Genomic DNA, 21,977 nt, shown 5'->3' with positions numbered 1-21,977 from the left:
TGCTGATTTGCTCTGGGACCATGATGCCCCCTAGAAGGTTCCCCTTTCATCCCAAGCTGCTGTGGCTCTTTAAGGGTAAAAATCCCACGTTCTCAGTGCTATATTCTGTAAAAATGTCCCCAGATTCTTGTCGCTCATCTCTGCTTTCATTCTTGTTCCATGGAGTATCCTGAAAGTGGAGAGGAAGCAAAGATTTCAAAAGACACTGGAGGAAATAATTGGTAGGAAAAAAAGTTAAAGTTGCTGTTTTACACGTGAAATCCTTGTACTACATTGTATCGAATAGCCACAGACCGAAATCTTGAACTGTAATTTACAGTGTATATCTCTATTGAGTTTGACTCCAAAACTCTGGGAGAAAGAAAGGAAAGTCACTGGAGAGTACAGAGGACCTGGTATCATTTTCCTTGCTTGTAAGTACTTAGAATAGAGAGAAAAGTGCTCTGGATCTGCAGCAGGAAGACATGGGGTCAAGTCCTTGCCTTGCTGTTTAATTAGCTTCATGAACTTGAGAAGTCACTTGATTTCCTTGCCCTCCATGTCCATATATCTGCAAACGTGGTACATGACCAATCCTTTACATCTTACAGTGCTCTTGTGAGAATCAAGTGGATTGATCTGAAAATTACAAAGCGTCATATAAATATGAGGTCTTTCCAAACAGACTTAAAAAATTAATAGACTATTTTGGGGGTGCAGTTTTAGGTTTATAGCAAAATTGCATAGAAAGTGCAAGACGTTCCCATAAACCCTTACTCCCTCTGCAGTTCCCCCTCCTGTTAACTTCTTGAATCAATTAGTTACAATTGATATGCCAATATTGATGTATAACTATTAACTAAAGTCTCTGGTTGACATTAGAGTTTATTCTTTGTATTGTACATTATATGGGCTTCGACAAACGTGTTATGACATGTATCCACTGTTAGAGGATCATACAGAATGGTTCCACTGCCCTAAAAATCCCCTTTGCTGTATGTGTTCATCTTGTCCTCCCTCTCCCCCAACCCCTGACAATCATTGATCTTTTTATAGTCTCCATCGCTTTGTCTTCTCCATCGCTTTGTCTTTTCCAGATGTCGTATGGTTGGAATCATATAGTGTGTATCCTTTTCAGATTGGCTTGTTTCCCTTAGTAATATGCATATAAAATTCTTCCATGTATTTTCATCGATAGCGGGATAACTCATTTCTTTTTATTGCTGAATACTATTCCATGATAAATGAATTCCCGATAGACTTTTTTAAAAAGGTTTTATTTTTTAGAGCAGTTTTATTAAGTTTGCAACAAAATTGAGAGAAGGTAGAGATTTCCAATATACTCTCTGTCCTGACACATGCAGAGCGTTCCCCACTATCGATACCACTCACCAGGATGGTACATTTGTTACGATTGATAAACCTGTATTGATACACTGTAATCACTCAATGTCCGTAGTTTACATTAGGGTTCACTCTTGGTGTGGGTTTGGACAAATGTATGATGGTATATTGCCATCATTCTGCTATCATACAGAGTATTTTCACTTCCCCAGATTTTTTACTTAAAAAAACAACAACCCAAGACTACATTGTAATAGAGTTAAAGTAAATATCAATAGCTCCATTAATGAGAAAAAGAATGTGCTAAGGTCAGCTTGACATGCAGATTGTCGGGCAGAGAGGCTACACTGCCTTCATACAGGTAAGTGTGCTGGAGGAGGAAGGTGTTATGAGCTGGTTGTAAATGCAAGAACCACGATACTTCCTCCTCTGCTCCCTCCTGGGAACACAGCTCAGCTGCCAGCAACTTGGCCCCCTCAGTGCACGGCCTGAGCAGTCACTCTGAGGCACCATACCTGGGTTTGGTGCTGTTGGCCGACTAAGAAAAAAAATTCTAACGTTCTGGATCTCTCAAACCACATTACTCCCGGCTGTATGCCTGATATGTAAGAGCGTGCAATAAATGTTTGAATGAATGAATGAATGAATGAATGGCTGAAGAAGCAGAATAGGTCCCAGATCTGGGAACTGAGGGAAGGTTCTGGGAGGAGGCAGAAAGATCTGGTCATTAGTGATTTTGTAAATAACCCGTGGAGATACTATTGCCAAGCCCAAGACCCCCTTTACCAACTGCTGAGCACTGCAGAGGGACTGTTTGCATTAGATTCAAGCCAAGACATCCCCAAGATCCCTGACAATAAAGGAAATAACAGCCCCGTGCCAGCCAATAGACCCAGAGGAAATTAACGCTGGTGCGGGCTTTATCCCGATTTTCCTTCTACAGCCGGATCTTCAGCGCCACCTAGTGGTGCTCCCTTCGGGTTCACTGCATTGCCAAAGCGCCCACCAGGGCTTCCTGCCCTGGTTTAAAGCTGGGAGGATTAAAGCCTTCCTCTTAAGGTTCAAGATAAGACACTATGTGGAAATAAGGAATAAACTCAGAGCTTTAGAATTAATGTCAGAGAATTTTAAGTCACAGGACTTAATCTCAGCAATTACGTACACAATTAGGAGCAGGATCTTGTATTTGTGCTTACCATTTTGCTGTTTTGAATACTGAGCAATTTCGGACAATGGGGCCAAGATCAAAAATTAAAGTTGTGTAAAGAGAATACAGAACTAAGAAGTGGAGAAAGAGAATCTGATCCAGCCCCTGACTCCAGACAGGGGACGTGTCGTTTCCATTTCACAATTAAAGCAAGTCAGTCTCCATTCACTGCCCAAGGTCAAGTGTCCAGTAAATGAGGCAAGAACCCTGACTGGGTGGAATGTCTTTTCCCTTTGCTATGCTGCTTCAAAGTGCCCTCTTTCTTTTGATATTTTCTGTTTTGCTACGATTTCTCTGATATTCTCCCACGAATGGGTCAGTCTTTATTCTATTTTATACTCACAACCTGTTTTCTTAAGGGCTTTGGTTACTCTGTCCCTCACACAGGAACTAGAATTCCTGACAATTTTGATAATGTGGATGGCAGTTTATTACATTTGTTGTATACATTAAGTACCTTCTATATAATGCCAACTTATATCCCTTTATTGGTTATAACATTTTAGGTCCATCACTATATGTAACATTTAAAATCTAATTAACACAATTCACAATGGATTTTTAAATCTGTATTTTCTTTAAGAGGATGCAGTTTGGAATTGAAAGACCACATGTGTACTTGGCATGAGATACTGAGCAGGTGATAGCACATACAATAACTAATTTAATTTTTATGACTAGCCCTATAGGTAAGTTAGAGGATTATCTTTATATTGATGAAGAAACAGAGATTCAGACATGTTTTTTTTTTTAATTTTTTAATGTTTATTTTTGAGAGAGAGAGAGAACAGAGACAGAGACAGAGCGTGAGCAGGGGAGGGGCAGAGAGAGAGGGAGACACAGAATCCGAAGCAGGCTCCAGGCTCTGAGCTGTCAGCACAGAGCCTGACGCGGGGCTCAAACTCACGAACACTGAGATCATGACCTGAGCTGAAGTCGGATGCTTAACTGACTGAGCCACCGAGGCGCCCCTCAGATATGTTTTTCTAATGCTTATTTATTTATTTTGAGAGAGAGAGAGAGGCAGAGAGGGAGGGAGAGAAAGAGAATCCCAAACAGGTTCTGTGCCGTCAGCACGGAGCCCGACATAGGGCTTGAACTCACGAACAGTAAGTAACCTGAGCCAAAATCAAGAGTCAGCACTTAACCAACTGAGCCACCCAGGCGCCCCTCAGACATTTTAATACAGCACCCCCAGTGACGTAGCAACTGGTCAGAAGAACTAGACATTGAGCCAAGTTTCCTGGTTTGAAGTCTAGCACTATCTCTGCCACACCACTTGACTCCACCAGAATTGAAGCCAAGAAGTGAAGTTTTATTCTCAGCTTAAATAATACAGAAAACACCATATGCTGTATTATTCCTTTGGAAATTTGTATGCTCATTTGTATATCAGAGGTTCTATTGAATTCTAATATAAAGACACGTTTGGCCTAGTGATCCCCAAGCTTATGGCATTGTTGTTGTTTGGGGTGTGTGTGTGTGTGTGTGTGTGTGTGTGTGTGTGTAACTATTAACCTTCCTCTGAAATAGTGCTCTATAAACACACCATGAGAAATGCTGGCTGGACAGTCTGACTGGGGAGAGGTGGGCTTGAGAGATAGTTGTGAACTGAATGAAGATTCAGTCTTTCAAGGTAGTTATTGGGTATACTTGCCCAGAACAGCTTAGAGGATGATTTTATTTTAAAATTCTTGTTTGTAACCGTCCTTGTTCAAGAAAGAATTAATATAGGAGAGCAGGACTTCGACGGCATGGTGATCATCTCCAGGCTTCTCCATGAAAATTTAAAATGTATCTATGCTATGGTATCATCTCACTTCCTTTTTGTGACATCTCTCAACTTTTCTTGTATTGCTACCCTAGTGGCCGATCTTAATCTGCTCATCTCCACACGCACTAGGTTTCAAAGTTACCTTTGACACCTATTCCCATTTCCTCAGTGTTTTGTCAGTTTAAGGTTAGGGAAAAAATCTGATCAAGTTCATATTGATTATATTACCAGTCCTTAGTGCTTCAGGAGTGTTTGCAATTGATATAAATAATTCTCTAACTGGAAAACTTCAGTTAGCTTTGGAGAGATTTGGGGGAAAGAGTACCAAAGATTGTCTGCCTCTAACCCTAAACGTGTGTGTTCTATTTTCCCATGTCATTCAGTGTCTGCAGTAGATTCAGTGCTGTCCCAACTGGGACTCTCATCCCAGTCCTAAATCTAGAGGCACAGATAAATAGATGCAGAAAAAGCATTTTAAAAAAGGCAACAACTATTCATGACAAAAACTTTCATAAAACTAGGAAATGCAGAGAACGTCTTTGAAGTGATGAAGGCCATCTATGATCAACTTAGAGCTACGATCATTTCTTTCTTTTTTAAACCTTTTTCTTTTTAAGTAAAGTCTACCCACAACATGGGGCTCAAACCCAACAGCCCCAAGATCAAAGGTCACATGCTTTACTGACTGAGCCAGCCAGGTGCCCTATGATCATTCTTAATGGTGGAATTTTGAATGCTTTTCTCCTTAGATCAAGAATTAGACAAGAATGCCCACTCTCACCAATCCTATTTAATATCACCTTATTAATTAATCAGTAAAATAAGAAAATAAAAAGAAATACAGTACATTCAGATAAAAAGGAAGTAAAGCTGTCTTTATTGATAACTGACTTGATTGTATACATAGAAAATCCTTAGGCCTCTACAAAAAAAAAATACCATAATTAATAGTGGAGTTTAGCAAAGTTACAGGATCCAAACTGTATTGCTACATTCTAGAAACAAATCATTGGATATTAGAATTTAAACAGTACAATTTACAATAATACTAAAGACATGAAACACATAGATGTATTAAATAAAATATGTACAAGACATGTACACTTAAAACCTAAGAAACATTACTGAGATAAATTAAAGATGCCTAAATAAATGGAGAGAAATACTATGTTCATGGATTGAAATAATATTGTAAAAAGTTTGTCTGCTCTTCATCACAATCACAGTAGACTTTTTTTGGGTAGAAATCGACAGAATGATTTTAAGCTCCATATAGAAATTCAAAAAACCTAGAATAGCCAGAGTATTTTGGAAAAGAAGAACAAAATTGGAACATTTACACTATCTAATTTCAAGACTTCCTACAAAGCCTTATTAATCAAGATAGTATTGGCATAAGGTTAAACACATAGACCTACAAAACAGAATAAAAAGTCCATAAATAGGTCCATGTATCTGTGGTCAAATGATTTGCAAAGTATTTTAGTGGTAGAAAAGATAGTATTTTGAAAAATAATGCCGAAACAACTATATAATCCTATGTAAAAAAGAAACCTCAACCCTTACATCATACCACTCACAAAAAATTAACTTAAAATAGATCATAGACCTAAATATAAAGGAAAACTAGAACTTCCTAAAAGAAACATGGGAGAAAATCTTAATGATCTTGGGTTAAGCAAAAAGTTTCTTAAATAGGTCACATAAGTTTGAACCATAAAAGAAAAAAATAAATTGTATTTCACCAAAATCTAAATCTTTTGCTCTTCAAAAGACTCTGTTATGAAAATGAAAAGGCACATCACAGACTGGGAGAAAATATTTATTAAAAAAAATACGTGAAAAAGGACTTGTATCTAAAGTATGTAAATAACTCAAAATTCAATTAAGACCTATCACCTAAGTTTTCAAAATGAGCAAAATATTTGAATAGATGCTCAACCCAAGAAGGTATATAATAGACAATTAGACCCATTAGGATTCCTCCAATTTAGAAACTGACATACCAAGTGTTGGTGAGGATTTGGAGCCACTGGACCTCTCATAAAGTGCTGGTGGGAATGTGAAATGGTACAGCCACTTCGGAAAATAGTTTGGTAGTTGATTAAAAAGTTAAAAATACACTTAATCATATAACCCAGCCATTACATTTCTATGTATTTACCCTAAAGTGGTGAAGACATAAGCATATGTTCACACAAAGACTTGTATACAAATGTTAACTGTAACTTGATTTATAATACCCTAAACCTTAAAACAACCTAAACATCCATCAATGGGTGAGTGGATAAACAAATTCCAATAGACCCTGAGAGTAGGCTACCACTGGCAGTAAGAAGAGCAAACTGCTCATACACCCAACAACATGGATGCATCTTAGACACTACGTTGAGAGAAAGAAGTCAGGGACAAAAGGCAACTACAGTGTGATTCCATTTATATGAAACTCTGAAAGAGAGAGATGTAATGTACAGTGGCAGAAAGCAGAGTCATGGCTGCTTGGTGCTGGGGCCAATTGAGGGCATGAGAAAGTTGGCCAGGAAGGGCAGAAAGACACTGGGGCAGTGATGGAAATGTTCTGTATTTCCATTGTGGCCACTCTAGGAACATATACAGTCATCAAAAGTCACCAATTTGTACACTTAGAATGGGTGCATTTTGTCATATGTAAGTCGTATGGTAATAAAATTGATTTTTAAAATTGTGGCAGGGAATGAAAGATCAGAAGGGACAGGTTTTGGTATATTTGTGTGTTGAAGTGGATGGTTTTTGAGTAGGTGTTATATGCTAAGAGGGAAGGACAGTGGAGATGGAGGGAGAGAATACTTCAGGGAGAAGATTACTGGTGAGGCCGATTTCTCAGAGAGGAAGAAGGGGGTGCTGTACAAAACACAGGTGGATGCATTAGCCTTGGGTGGGAGGAGGGAACATTCTTTCCCAGACGTACAGTGGAGGAAGGTGCTGTGTGGTATTGTTTGAGTAAATATGTGTGTAACTTAGTATGTGGGAGGGCAGAGAGTGGAGGAAGTTCGTGGTTCACTTAAACTTTAATATTTATTTTAAATTCTCTCTCTCTCTCTTTCTATATATATATATTCCTATATATATTATTATATATTATATTGTTATTATTATATTATATATTAATATTATTATATTATATATTATATACATAGAAATATATGTAGTATATACTATATATATATACAGTGTGTGTATATATATGTGTACATATATATATATATATATATATATATGTACACATATACATATATAGTACCTGGCATTATATATATATTAGGATGTGGCTACTCTGCAGGAAAAAGAATAATGTCACTGCCTTTACAGAATTTAGAACACTGTGGTGGGAAGAGGGGTCAGGCGTTAAATAACCACACAACGGAATATGTAAATGCAGGTTATTATGAATTCCATAAAGGACACGGGAGCTTTGGTCAAGTGTAGCAGTAGGAACCTGATTTAGATGGATGATGCAGGAGGAGTCTGTTGGGTGAACAGGTTGTGGGGAGGAGAATGAGTGGGAACAAGGTGATCAGGGGCCTCAGTGAAGACCTTGAAGTTGGAAAGATTTTGGTACATTTTGATACAGAAACATAGTCATGGGTGAATTTTTTTCATTTTATAAGAAAGTGAAACCACAGAAAAATAGATATGTGAATTTCTAATCGTTAGAGGATTCTGCAAGAGTATGATTAAGATTCATCCACATACAAGGCACCTGGCTGGCTCAGTTGGTAGAACATGCAATTCTTGATCTTGGTGTTCTGAGTTCAAGCCCCACGTTGGGCATAGAGATTACTTAATTAAACTTGGGGGCACCTGGGTGGCTCAGTTTAGCATCCGACTTTGGCTCAGGTCATGATCTCACGGTCTGAGTTCAAGCCTCATGTCTGGCTCTGTGCCGACAGCTCAGAGCCTGGAACTTGCTTCTGTTTCTGCGTCTCCCTCTCTCTCTGCCCCTCCCCTGCTCATGCTGTGTCTCCCCCTCTCTCAAAAATAAATAAACAGTAAAAAAAAATTTTTTTAAAGATTCATCTACATACAATTCAAGGTTTTTGTTTTGTTTTTCACATAGAATGTATCACAAGCCAAGTACAAAGGCAAATAAACCAGGAAAATATTAGCAACAAACAAATCAAAGGATTACTGTCCTAAATCTATAAAGAGCATGTATCAAATTGATGAGAAAGGCATCAAACTATCAGTAGAATCCAGTTACTATAATATTGTCTTTCTAAAATGTGACTTTCTAAAATGTCTTTCTAAAACTTTGGTCATAAAGTTAGAGAATTTTAAAAAGAAAAATAAGTGTAGGAGGCAAGTTGGGAAAATATAATAAAAATGCAAGTAAAAGACATAGCAAATATTTTATGGAAGAGAAAATGAAAATGCCTAGATGGACATAAAAAGCATTTTAACTCATAATAAAAAAATATAAATTGCAAAAAATGAAATGGCATTTTCCTAACAATTAAATAAATAGAAATTGGGAGAAAAATTAATGACGGTGAAGGTGCTATCCTATATAGATAATGGGAATGGAAAATGGTTATAAGTTTTTAATAAAACAGTTTGGGAATATGCATCTAGAACCTCAAATATATTTCCTCTGATTCCAGGTTTTTTTTTTAATGTTTATTTATTTTTGAGACAGAGAGAGACAGAGCATGAACGGGGGAGGGGCAGAGAGAGGGAGACACAGAATCTGCAACAGGATCCAGGCTCTGAGCTGTCAGCACAGAGCCCGACGCGGGGCTCGAACTCACGGACCGTGATATCGTGACCTGAGCCGAAGTCTGCCGCTCAACCGACTGAGCCACCCAGGCGCCCCTGATTCCAGTTTTTAAAATTAACCCTAGGAATGTAACCATAAAAGACTTCAAAGATCTTGTTTTTTAGTTAAAATCTCAAAGCCCTACCTTTTAACAACGAAGGGATGTATCCAAATGTTGCAGTATCATACGTTAATTAAAAAGGATTTAAAAAATATTGTGATCTATGGGATCCTGGGCCTATGCAGTGACAGAGGGCAAGAGACTTTCCCTGCTCCTGTACCCCAAAGACATCATATTGGCTGGCCCACTCCGTTAATGCCATCATAGTGAAGGAAGGGTGCTGGGCACTGTATCCTCTGCTACAAGAAGGCATATGTTCTTGAGGCAACAAATATGAGACTTCGTTTCCTGCAGTGGCCCATTTCACAGATGAAGAAAAGCTATCAGATTTGAGTGGGTTCAGAGCACGAGAAGGCTCCTTTGCTCATCTGGTACATCAACTTTGTCCTTCAGCCCTTAAGACCTAGCAGATTGAATACCCCTGGAATCTAGGAGCAGATCAGGATGTCGAACGGAGCTCACAGCAAGACACCGCGAAGGATGCACAGATTGGCTTTTATTTTCTCCGCCTGCCATGCCATGCCAGAACCACTGTCTGAGGACTTATCAGAGGCCTTAAAAATGGCCACGGTATCTTGTACAACATTGCTTCTAACCAAGGAGTCCGAGTTAGATAATGGGCTGTAGCCCATTAGAATCGCTGGTCTTATCACGTACCCAACCCCCAGAAGCAGCTGGTCTCACAGAATAGTGGAATAGTCTATTAAAATTCACTTGTGCCTCCAGCTGGTTAAGTAAGCACTTTCAATAAGGACTGTTGCCTGAAAGATAGAGAACACTCTTTGAACCAGCACAATATATGATGTTGTTCTTCCTTTAACTAGAATTCGTAAGCCAGGGAATCAAGTAGTAGAATTGTGAGTAGCACATCTCATGAATGCCCAGTGACCTCTTTCTAAAATGTTTACTCCCTGTCCCCATTGTATGAAAAGCTTAATGTCTAAAATAGAAATGCTGGTACCAAGAGAACAATATTTTTACTGTACTTGAAGCTTAGACTACCAACTGGGTATTACATCTCATGAGGTCACTGGGCACACAGGCAAAAATCAGGGTTATGCTTTTAAGTCAGTGTATCTGACACATCCCACGCGTCAGTTCATGTCTAAGGACCCGTCTCTTGTTCCAGCTGTCACTGTGGCAACCAGATTTGCATGTGCTCTGACTTTGGAGGGGCACAGCCAGATCACACCCATCTTGAGTGTGTGGCTCAGGGCGCTTGTCTCGTATCCCTGGCATCCTTCTTGATACTGCTGTGAGATCCTGCTCAGCACCCATGCCTGCACTTGAAGGCAAGAGCTGGTGAATAGATCCTTCCCCTACTTCTCCTTCCAGGGATAGTTCTGAGACTTAGTTGATGTGGGTATTCGGAGGACAGTCCCCGCGGATGAAGCAATGGTTCACACTTACAGGTGGCCAGCTTGATAACACATCCTCACTTGGGAGACCACTTTTGCTGCCTCACCTCTTTGTTCCTCCTTCTTTTGCTCCTCCCTGGGATTGCATGTCTTAAAAAATAACAATACATTATAGCTTTCAGCCTCTGCATTCATAGATTGTAGGCTAAGATAGCTGGCAATGTGTGAAGGGTGTGGATGGCCATGCATACACATGTACACACATGGGCAAACACACACTGTCACATACAAATAGTATTGAAGGTGTATAGGAAGGTTTATAGAGAAAAACAGCAACAGTAAGAGAAGAGAAGGAGAAGGAGGAGGAGAAGGAGAAGAAGGAGGAGAAGGAGAAGGAGAAGGAGAAGGAGAAGGAGAAGGAGAAGGAGAAGGAGAAGGAGAAGGAGGAGTGTGTATAATTGATCCTGCAAACTCTCATTCCATACTGAGATGTGCGTAAATTAGGCACAGCTGGAAATGCCATGGAAAGTCTTCCAGTAATGAAATCCTGTCCCTGCTAGTTTCCATATTTCCAGGGAAATTGGGAGAAAGACAGGAACACTTGGTCTAGTATGTGACAAAGGGAGCATCTTTACTAGGGAAATAACTAGGGTCTGGAGCTCAACTAACAGAATCTACACCTGAGGCCAGATCTTGCATTCTTTGTTGAGTTGGCTCAGTCCTACTGACTCAGCTTGTAACCAAACCTGCATAAAGTGAAGACAGAAAAGAGTCATCAGGGACCTTAAGCAAAAGATCTGGCTCTCCCAGTGAGGGACTTTTACCCACTTTTTAAGGGCAAATGAAGTTGTCGCTATACAATGAAAGCAGGGAGTCATGTGCATGAAACCCAGGGGATCACCGGCACTTCTTTATTTTGCCAAGTCTAAGGGCAAATGTTCATGAGGGACTACTGTGTTTCTGTCCAGGCAGGACCTCAAACTCAGTCCCCTGAGAATGAAGATTTGATCTCCTACCTCAAATTTTAGCCGGCTACAACCTGGCGTAAGGTGAGGAAGTATGGAATGGGTAGAGGAGGGGCAGGTTATAGTCACTGTTACAGGTCAGAGACTAGTGGCAGAACAAGAACTGAAACCCCCACCTGTGTTTCCTTTCCCACATATGTTTATACATTTTCAGTTAATTCCTTTGCCTTCCTCTTCCTAAGGCCGCTTTTAGGGTTTTGGTTGTAGTGTTCTGCAGGTTCAGTATGGAATATCTGCCAGTATTTTTGAACACTGCTTCTTATTCTCTATTCTTTCCTTCTGGAGATACCACTAGATGGTGGTGGGATCTTCTCATGCTCTCTTCCATGCCTGTTAACTCTCTTTTATATTTTGATTCTCTGGTAAATGAAATAAAAGAAGAATTAAATAAATGGAGAGATAGTTCATGTTCATGGATAGAAAGACTCAATATTGTCAAGATGTCAGTTCCTTTTATTTTGTCCATAGAGTCATTGTGATCCCAAACAAAGTCCCAGCAAGTCAGCTTATGGATATTGACAAACTCCCTCTAAAGTTTATATAGAGAGGCTAATGACCCCCAAATAGACAACACAACATTGAAGGAGAAGAACAAAGTTGGAGGACAGATGCTACCCAACTTCAAGACTTACTATCAAGCTACAGTAATCAAGGCATTGTGGTATTGATGAAAAAATAGATAGACAAGTGGAACAAAATAGAGAGCCCAGAAATAGAGCCACATAAATATAATGAACTGATCTTTGGAAAAGAGCAAGGGCAGTACATTGAAGCCAAGATAGGCGCTTCAACAAATGGAGCTGGAAAAACGGGGCATCTACATGCAAAAAAAAAAAAAAAAAAAAAAAAAAAAAAAAAAAAAAACACAAAAAACAAAAAACAAAAACAAAACTGAATCTAAACACAGACCTTGTACTCTTCACAAAAGTTACTTCAAACTTTTGGATCATAGACCTAAATGTAAGGTACAAATCTATAAAACTCCTAGAAGATAGGAGAAAACCTAGATGACCTTGGGTGTGGTGATGCTTTTTCAGATACAACACTAAACATGATCCCTGAAAGAAAAAAACCTGATAAGCTGGCCTTTATTAAAATGAAAAAAATATTTTGTGCAAGAGGCAATATCAAGAGAATTAGAAGACAAGCCACAGAGGTGTCTGGGTGGCTCGCTGGTTAAGCACCTGACTCTTGATTTCAGCTTAGGTCATGATCTCACAGTCATGAATTTGAGCCCCGCATCGGGCTCTGCACTGGTAGCACAGAGCCTGCTTGGGATTCTCTCTCTTTCTCTCTCTCTCTCTCTCTCTCTCTCTCTCTCTCTGCACCCCTCCCCCAGTTCATGCTCTCTATCTCTCCCAAAATAAAATAAAATGAACTTCAAAAAAAATAAGCCACAAACCGGGAGAAGACATTTGTAAAAGACACATCTGGTAACGGACAACTATTCAAAATATGCAATAAACTCTTAAGACTCAACAATAAGAAAACAACTCGATTTTTAAAATAGGCCAAAAACCTTTACAGACCCCTCACCAAAAAAAATATACAGACAGCAAACGAGCATATGAAAAGATGTTCCACCTCACCTATCATCCGGGAAATGTGAATGAAAACAACGAGATACTACCACACACCTATTCACATGTCCCAAATCTGGAACACTGGACACGACCAAATGCTGGTGACGGTGTGGAGCAACAGGAACTCTCATTCATCGCTGGTGGGAATGCAACATGGTGTGCCCACTCTGGAAGACGGTTCGGTGGCTTTGTACAAAACTAAACATATGCTTATCAAATGAGCCAGCCATCATGCTACTTGGTATCGATCCAAAGAAGTTGAAGACATGTCTACACAAAACCTCCACACATATGTTTATGGCAGACTTACTCATAATTGCCTTAACTCAGAAGCAACCAAGGTGTCCTTTGGAAGGTGACTAGATAAATAAACTGTGGTCCATCTAATGAAGTGTTATTTGGTGCTAAAAAGAAATTAGGGGCGCCTGGGTGGCGCAGTCGGTTAAGCGTCCAACTTCAGCCAGGTCACGATCTCGCGGTCCGTGAGTTCGAGCCCCGCGTCAGGCTCTGGGCTGATGGCTCAGAGCCTGGAGCCTGTTTCCGATTCTGTGTCTCCCTCTCTCTCTGCCCCTCCCCCGTTCATGCTCTGTCTCTCTCTGTCCCAAAAATAAATAAAGGTTGAAAAAAAAATTTTTTTAAAAAGAAATGAGCTATCAGGCCATGAAAAGACATGAAGGAAATTTAAATGCTTATTACGAAGTGAAAGAAGCCTATTTGAAAAGGCTGCATAACGTATGACTCCAATTATATGACATTCTGGTAAAGGTAAAACTATTGATACAAAAAAAAAATCAGGGACGCCTGGGGTGGCTCAGTCAGTTAAGTGTCCAACTTCGGCTCAGGTCATGATCTCGCGGTCCGAGAGTTTGAGCCGCACGTCAGGCTCTGTGCTGACGGCTCAGAGCCTGGAGCCTGTTCCAGAATCTGTGTCTCCCTCTCTCTCTGACCCTCCCCCATTCATGCTCTGTCTCTCTCTGTCTCAAAAATAAGTAAGTGTTAAAAAAAATTAAAAAAACAAAAACAAAAAGTCAGTGGTTGCCAGGGTGGGGGTGGGGAAAGGTAAAGAGGCAGAACACAGAGGATTTTTAGGGCATGGAAAATTACTCTGTACGATATTATAATGATGGATATATGTCATTATGCTTTCTTTAAATCCATGAGATGTACAGCACCAAGAGTTAACGGTAGGGTAAACCATGGACTTTGGCTGATTATGATGTGTCAATATAGATTCATCAGTTGTAACAAATGTGCCACTCTGGTGAGAGAAGTTGATAATGTAGGAGGCTATGCAAGTGTAGGCGTAGGGACATGTATAGAAAAATCTCTGTACCTTCCTCTGAATTTTGTTATAAATCTAAAACTGCTCTAAAAAACAAAGTCTTAAAAAATTTACTCGAGATTCATTATTGATGGAATCACCCCCCTCTTGTTCCAGAATACTTAGAATTGAATTACCCTGGGAGACTGGGTTTTGCAAAACAAAATTGGAGACCTTGTTTGATGCAATGAGGACCCCACCTTTGTCATTTTTCACTCCCATATTTTTTTTTTATTTAAATTTTTTTTTCAACGTTTATTTATTTTTGGGACAGAGAGAGACAGAGCATGAACGGGGGAGGGGCAGAGAGAGAGGGAGACACAGAATCGGAAACAGGCTCCAGGCTCTGAGCCATCAGCCCAGAGCCTGACACGGGGCTCGAACTCACGGACCACGAGATCGTGACCTGGCTCGTGACCTGGCTGAAGTCGGACGCCCAACCGACTGCGCCACCCAGGCGCCCCTTTCACTCCCATATTAAACAGGCAGCTAGAAAGTGTCAGCCAGAGCTAGATGTCGCCAGGAGGAGTAGGTGGCAAAGGATGACAAGGAGACACATTAATAAGAGAAGTCCTGTTCAGAAAAAGGCAGGCCCATACAGAGCATGGGTGAGAATGGGCATTACAGAGGGTCTGATAAAATCCCATGTTACATTGTGGAAGATATTCTCTCTCCTAGGAATCTGCTGGTTTCTTAAAAGGCCTCATTTACATGTTTCCAATCTGGCAGTAGTAGATGCAGTGGATATTAAAGGTCACAATAAGGAAGAGATTTTAAGCATAAATACCACAAGAACACCATTTTATACTTTTTCTTAGGGGAAACTAAGCAGTCTAAAGAAGAATCTGTATGCATAAAGTAAGTAAACCAAGAACGAATGTTAAAAGAATTCATACATAGTTTTCCACGGTAGAAGTTCTAACTCCTATCAGAATAGGGGGCACCTGTTCCCACAGGCAGATTTCATCTGAGATGCTACGCAGAAGGCTGTTTGTGATGATTAGCACTATCTCAGGTTGTTCGAACCTCTGTCTTTTATTGTTAGTGGATCTGTAGACAGCAAGCGTGGCACAGGCCCATAGGCAGGGGGATGGCTGGAGAATGATTTTAGGAACAATAAACGTTGAAGCATATCATCGATATCAATGGTATCTGCCATCTACTTTCACCCATATTCCTCACAAAAACTTACCATCTTTTTACAAGCATTGTCCTTACCATGTCTTCTGCCCACCAATAGCCTGTGGCTTTCAGTTTATCAGTTCAGTGCTCTTGGCTTCAAGAGACAGAAAACCCTGACTCTAACCAGCTTATGCAATAAGGGGATTTATTATTTCACGCAATAGGACATCCAGCCTTTGAGCAAGCTCCAGGCACAGGACAACCATTTGGCTCCATGATGTTATCAACGACCCAGGTTCTTTCTGCCTTTCCCCTCCTGTCCCCTGTGAGTTAGCATTGGCCCAAAATGGTTCCCTTCATGGCTGAACAGTGGTTGTGGCTGTGACGCAGGCAGGCTGGGCTTGAGGACCCAGAGGAGGGTCCTGCAGGAGCAGCCAAGATGGTCCTTGGATTCACGTGGGAGAGAAATCAAACACCAGTTGGAGAAAGTGATAACTGAGTTTACTGAACAGTGTGAGTGATAAGTGAAGAGGAGCAGGCAGAGTGTCTGGGAGACTCAGAAAGGGGAGGAGAAGGAGGCTCATTGCCACTTGGGGGCAGGGGTTTAGATTGGAGAGGGGTCTGGGGTACGTGTTCCTTTAGGAATCCAGGGCAGGGTCTGATTAGAGGCAGATGCCAGGTGAATAACAGGTGTCACAAATTACCGAAGGGGGGTGGGGGGGGTATCTAGGCCCGAGTCGGCCAAACCTCGTTTAAAGCTAACATCCTGGGGGCGCCTGGGTGGCGCAGTCGGTTGAGCGTCCGACTTCAGCCAGGTCACGATCTCGCGGTCCGTGAGTTCGAGCCCCGCGTCAGGCTCTGGGCTGATGGCTCAGAGCCTGGAGCCTGTTTCCGATTCTGTGTCTCCCTCTCTTTCTGCCCCTCCCCCGTTCATGCTCTGTCTCTCTCTGTCCCAAAAATAAATAAACGTTAAAGCTAACATCCTGGAACGTGTTCGGGATCTGCCTCTCTTCTTACATGTTATCAGGTGTGGGGGGGTCTGGGCCAAAACTCAGAGCGTGATTAGCTTTCTTGTTTCTCCTTTGAAGTGGGAACATAGCTTCTTTGGTTTATTCAGAGGCAAAATATAGAACATGAGTAAATGGGGCCCAGCAGGAAAACAGCAGAGACAGAGCCTTTCTAAAATAGAGTCTGTTCCGCTTCTCTCCCTCAGCAGTTTCAGGTGTCATGTACACAGACGATCCCATCGGAGGGAAAAGGCGGGACCATCTCCGCCATTTTCATCTCAGCCGTATTGGGATGCGACCCCTATACCATGCAATGTCCCCCTTTGTATTCCTACACGTATGCAGCTATCACCGCAGCCAACCATAGCACATTTCATTACTTCCCAAAGGAAATCTCACATCCATTAGCAACCATTTTCCATTTCCCCCCCAACCAGCCCCGAACCCAGCCCTGGGCAGCCTCTGCTCTGCTTGCCATCTCTGTGTACTTGCTAATTCTGGATGTTTCGTGTAAACGGAATCACGTAATATGCAGTCTTTGTGACTGGTTTATTTCACCAAGCATGAGCATAACGGTTTTAAGGCCCGTTGCCGTCGCTTTTTTAAATCTCACCCTTTAAGGAGAATGAACCTTTCCTGAGATCTCTCAGCGGACTCATCCTTAAGACTCTTTGGTCTAAATTGAGCTACGCGCTCAATTTTTAATCCAATCGCTGGTGCTGGAGGATGAATCACTGTATGTGTCTTAAACTATGCAGACCACCTCCTGGCAGTATATTCTTCACCCAGATTTCTCGAATATTATCTTTAACTTATAAATTATTTACCATTTTCACATTTACTGCCCCTTTCTGATTTCTGGTCTCCTTCTTATAGTGACCCTTACCTTTGTGATTACATCGGACACACCTGGATGATTCAGGATAATCTTCCCAACTCAGGAGCCCTAACTTAACCAGCTGCGCAAAGGAACAATAGGTTCCAGGGGTTAAGGGCATCTTTAGGGGGTCATTATTCTCTCTACCACAGTGTTTCTCATTCAGCACTAATGGTTTTGAAGAAGGGAGAGAAGAACACAAGATTGGGCAGAGGGAGAAGAGCTGTGATGTATCCGGACAGCCTCAGCTGACCCCGTGAGGAGCTGTGGGGCTCTCAGAGGTGTTTTACTTTGCGCCAAATGACCAAGCTTTTGAATCCCCTCCTAGATCAGTCACTGCATGTGGGCCATCCGCAGAAAGGCGTGACCTTGGTTAAGAAGGCTCACTGCATTGGAGGCTGTCCCTGAAGGGGCCGACAGCTGAAGGCTGTCTGCCCAAACTACCCCCAGCAGCTGGGGCAGCAGGTGGTACATCTCTATGTCCAACACTCAATGCTGGTAATGATGCCTGAAAAGAGCATTTGGGAAGTTTCCATGTTTTAGCGTCATTTGTGTCCTTACGCATGTGCAAGCTACATGTTTTAAGATGTGGCTTTCCCTATAATCCCTCCTAGGGTGGGAGGTTAAGTTGTATAAAGCATGGACAATCCTTAATTTATAACTGTGTCCCTCTGGAAGCAATCTGAGGGGACAATAGTTAACTTAACCAACGGGCCAATGGTAGCCAAAAAAAGGTACTTACTACAGGAAAATATTAATAGTACGAGTTATATAACTTCAAAACTAAATGGGGTATTACAACAACGCATTAAAATGTCAGTAAATACGTGTCATGTAATGGGTCCCGTTAACTCCTTGAAGATGAATTTCTGACTAATTTCTGACTTAGTCCTATTTTGATGCAGATATTTCCCATTTGCAGGTGACATATCTGAGTCATAGGACCCACTGTTTCTATCTATACAAGCGTGCAATTTAAGGAGGGAACACAAAATGTCTTTCAGAGACCTGCCATGCCCCTCCCACCCCCACCACATTCCTCTTTTGCACATGGAATTCTGAGGTTTGTATTCTCTGGAGATGTCTCATCTTTTCTAGTTTCATAATCCATATAGAAGCCCGGGAGTTGTTTCCAGATTTCTCTGCTGGGAACACAACAGAGTGACATTGACGTCCCCATTTGCCACCATGCTGGCCACAGTGAATTAAAGCCTGCCTATTAAAGGAAGAATGTAAACTCACAAATCCCCCCCCCCCCATGGCCTGATGAGCACTTTTCAATTAGAGGTGGTCCTGAGTGAGGCCTGCTATGCTGTGTATGTCTGTGTTCGCCCTCCCAGGGAGCCGCTGCCTCTCTTCTGGGGTGTGGCTTTCTCCCAGGTCGCAGCGACCCGCCAGCCCACCCTTCTTCACCGGCACTCTGGGCATCTGCCTTGTGATGCCTCATCTTTCCAACAGGACATGGCTCCCACTCAACTAAAATCAAGTTTTCCTCTCCTAAGTTTTAAGAAAGAACTTCTTTCTCGATTTTCTGATTGGAAAATTATGGTAATTTCATCCACGCAGAACTTCTCTTATTTTTGGGAACTACTGTTTTGCTGAAGCCTTAAAGCTTAGTCTGCCCATTGGACCATCCAGCATCTAGACCCAGACTTTTCTAGCCTGCAGGGATGCAGTTCAGCAACTCATTTTCTTTTCTTTTCTTTCTTTTTTTTTTTTTTAAAGTTTATTTATTTATTTATTTACAGAGAGAGAGAAAGAGAGAGGGGGGCGAGGGGCAGAGAGAGAGGGAGAGAGAGAATCTCAAGCTCAATGTGGAGCCTCAACCCAGGAACCGCAAGATCATGATCTGAGTTGAAATCAAGAGTTGGAGGCCCAACTGACTGAGCCACCCAGGCGCCCCCAGGAACTCATTTTCAAATGCAAATATTCTAAATAGTTGGGACAGGAGAAGTGAAAATAACTGTCTCCCATGCCTTCAATATCACAACATTTTATAGCTAGAAGGTATGTTTTAGGATGATCTTCTCCCTCCCCTAATATACAGACAGAACCTCAGGAGAAAGGACTAGCAGGTTCACGTTATCTAGTGCGGCCCAGCGAGGATTCGAACCTGGCAGAAAACGCTTTACTGCCCCATAACCTCACTGGATGTTCTCATTTTTCCTAAAATATACATCCAGGGGAAGATAGGAAGGATGCATGTCTGTATGTACCAAATGGGGAATTTAGAATGCAAGCTCTATGAATGCAGGCACCATGCGGGGTGCTGTGCATGAGTGCATCCCCAGTCTACACGCAGCAAAGTTGGTTGAGGGAATGATGGAAAGAAGGTAAGAAAGAAATCTGGATTGACTGGTTCTAACACCAACGTTGGAAGTGGGGGTGGGGGTGAGGAAGGGAGAGGTACTGGTGGGAAGAGGACAGAATTAAAACTGCCATCTGGTGGTCAGCATTGGCCCTGGCTTCTCTAGCTCTCTTGCTCTCTGGAATTTACTCAATACGTGGTGGCGGAGAGATGTTTAAAATGTAAACCACATCACATCGCCCCTCTGGCTGAACTCCTCATGGGTAGGTGCTGTCTATGCATATCTAGCCAACAGAACCTAGTAAAGCACCTGGAATGAATGAGACAACCAATCCACCAATCGATCAGGAACTATTTGCCCCATTTTGCAAATGAGTAAGCCAAAACCCAAAGGGAAAAAGTGAGTAAGGGTCACACAGGGTAGCGACAGCTCTGGCACCAGAACCCAGGCCAGGTGACGTCCCATACGGCGGTATAACGTCCAAACTTCTTACCACCAGGGCCTGTTGGGCCCACCTCCCCAGCTTACTCCTTTGCCTCCTCGCCTGCCCTGACCGCCACCTGCCAAGCTGCCTCAGGCCTTAGAGCTTTTGCACCGGCTGCTCCCTCCCCCAGGCGCTCCCTGCCTCCAGATCCTTGGGGACCTGCTCCCTCTCCTTCAGATCGGTTGCCCCTTACTCGGAAGGGCTGAGACTGCCTCCTCCTCACTCTCTTGATTCCACGCATTTCGGGTTCTTTTTTTTTTTTTTTTTTTCTTTTTCGTACTTCTGATCTCAATTTACCCTGTTCGTTTATTTTCCGATTTAGTACCAGGTCCCAAAACAGCGTTGCCTTGGTAGGCTTCCCATAAAATACTGTGGAGCGACAAACGGAGGGGTGAAGGGACGAACGGACGAAAAAACGAGCGAAGCAGAAACGAAGGCGGCCCCCAGGCTGCGGCCCCCGCACCGCCGCACGGTCCCGGCGCGTCGGGAAGGCGCAGCGGAACCCGAGGGCGGAGGCGCGGTTTCCCTTAAAAGCGCGGGGGAAGCTTGAGGGAGCACACAGGAAGGCAGGGCGCGGAGCGGGAGCGGCCCGGGTGAGCGGCGCGGGGCCTGGGAGGGGAGCGGAGCCCGGGGCGCTGGGACGGGGCCGGGCCGGGGGTTCCGGGGCGCGGGGGCGCAGCCGCGGGAGCCCGCCTGGGCCGGGGGTCCGGGCGGCGGGTGCGGGCGGGGAGATGGCGGGGTCCCGGTTGTCACGCTGGGAGTCAGCTGGCCTGGGTTCTGGTACTGGAGCTGTCGCTAGCCTGTGCGACCCTTACTCCCTTTTTCCCTTTGGGCTTCGGCTTACTCACTTGCAAGATGGGGCGAGTAGTTGCTGATCGATGGACGGGTTCATTCATTCCAGATGCTTTACTAGGTTCTGTTTGCTAGAGATGCATAGACAGCACCTACCCACGAGGGGTTCACAGCCTAGTGAGAAAATCCCCACCTGACAGGTGAGGAGGGTTGAATACAATTAGAATTGGGGAGTTCTTAAACAAACAAAACACCACCACCAGCCAACCAACCTGCCGATCTGCTTTTTCAGAGGAGAGATGTTGATTTGAACGTATAACATTGAGACTTTGACAGAGATTGAGGAGTAAGAATTCTTTTGGGTACTTAGAAGGAATATGCATTGTTAGCTAATACATTGCACATTGCCATGACAACTTACATACTTACAGAGAAATTTACAAAGTGCATTCACAGTTCTTTGGGGCGTGATCTTTTGAGCCAAAGGAGCCGGTGGTGTATTCTGATTTTACTGACAAGGGGAGAGAGGTAGAGGTTAAATGACTTACCCAGGCTCTCGCTGTCTGGAAGTAATTAAGCGACTCTAGAATCTAGGCCTCAGGACCCTTGTACCAGTGCTTTTTCCACTACACTAGAGTGCTTGCGTGTTTGCACGTTTTTATAATGTACGAATCACTGTTTTGTGACAAAAAGGGAGTTCCATTGGATCTTTAAACAGACTTTTATTGACTCTTAAATTGTTCTCTAATACTGTTGACATTTCTACCCATGCCTTGGGGGATTTTTTAAAAAATTATTTTTTTTAATGTTTTATTCCTTTTTGAGAGACAGTGTGAGCGGTGGAGGCGCAGAGAGAGAGAGAGGGAGACACAGATTCCG

General features: G+C 42.6%; 1 protein-coding gene and 1 long non-coding RNA gene across 3 annotated transcripts in view; one reads left to right on the top strand and one right to left on the bottom strand.

Moving 5' to 3' along the window:
• Positions 1–234: 234 nt before the first annotated feature.
• Positions 235–21,261, bottom strand: LOC147583011 (uncharacterized). The gene is made up of 2 exons (XR_015244492.1): positions 21,155–21,261; positions 235–618 (listed from the first exon to the last, which is right to left on the bottom strand). It is a non-coding gene; the product is annotated as an uncharacterized LOC147583011 (long non-coding RNA).
• Positions 20,816–21,977, top strand: part of AGK (acylglycerol kinase) — an 80,796-nt gene continuing 79,634 nt past the window's right edge. The window contains exon 1 of one of the 2 annotated variants that reach the window (XM_086688509.1): positions 20,816–20,899. The gene's annotated coding sequence lies outside the window, so the exon portion shown is untranslated. Of the gene's footprint in view, positions 20,900–21,160; positions 21,299–21,977 lie in introns of those variants that run through there. The other variant, XM_086688522.1, reaches the window with a different exon arrangement.

This window comes from Puma concolor, chromosome A2 (genome assembly GCF_028749965.1).
Source record: "Puma concolor isolate L17-30 chromosome A2, mPumCon1.1.hap2, whole genome shotgun sequence".
Lineage (NCBI taxonomy): Eukaryota > Metazoa > Chordata > Mammalia > Carnivora > Felidae > Puma > Puma concolor.
Note: the sequence above shows the minus strand (reverse complement) of the source record. Positions and strands in the feature narration are given on the sequence as shown.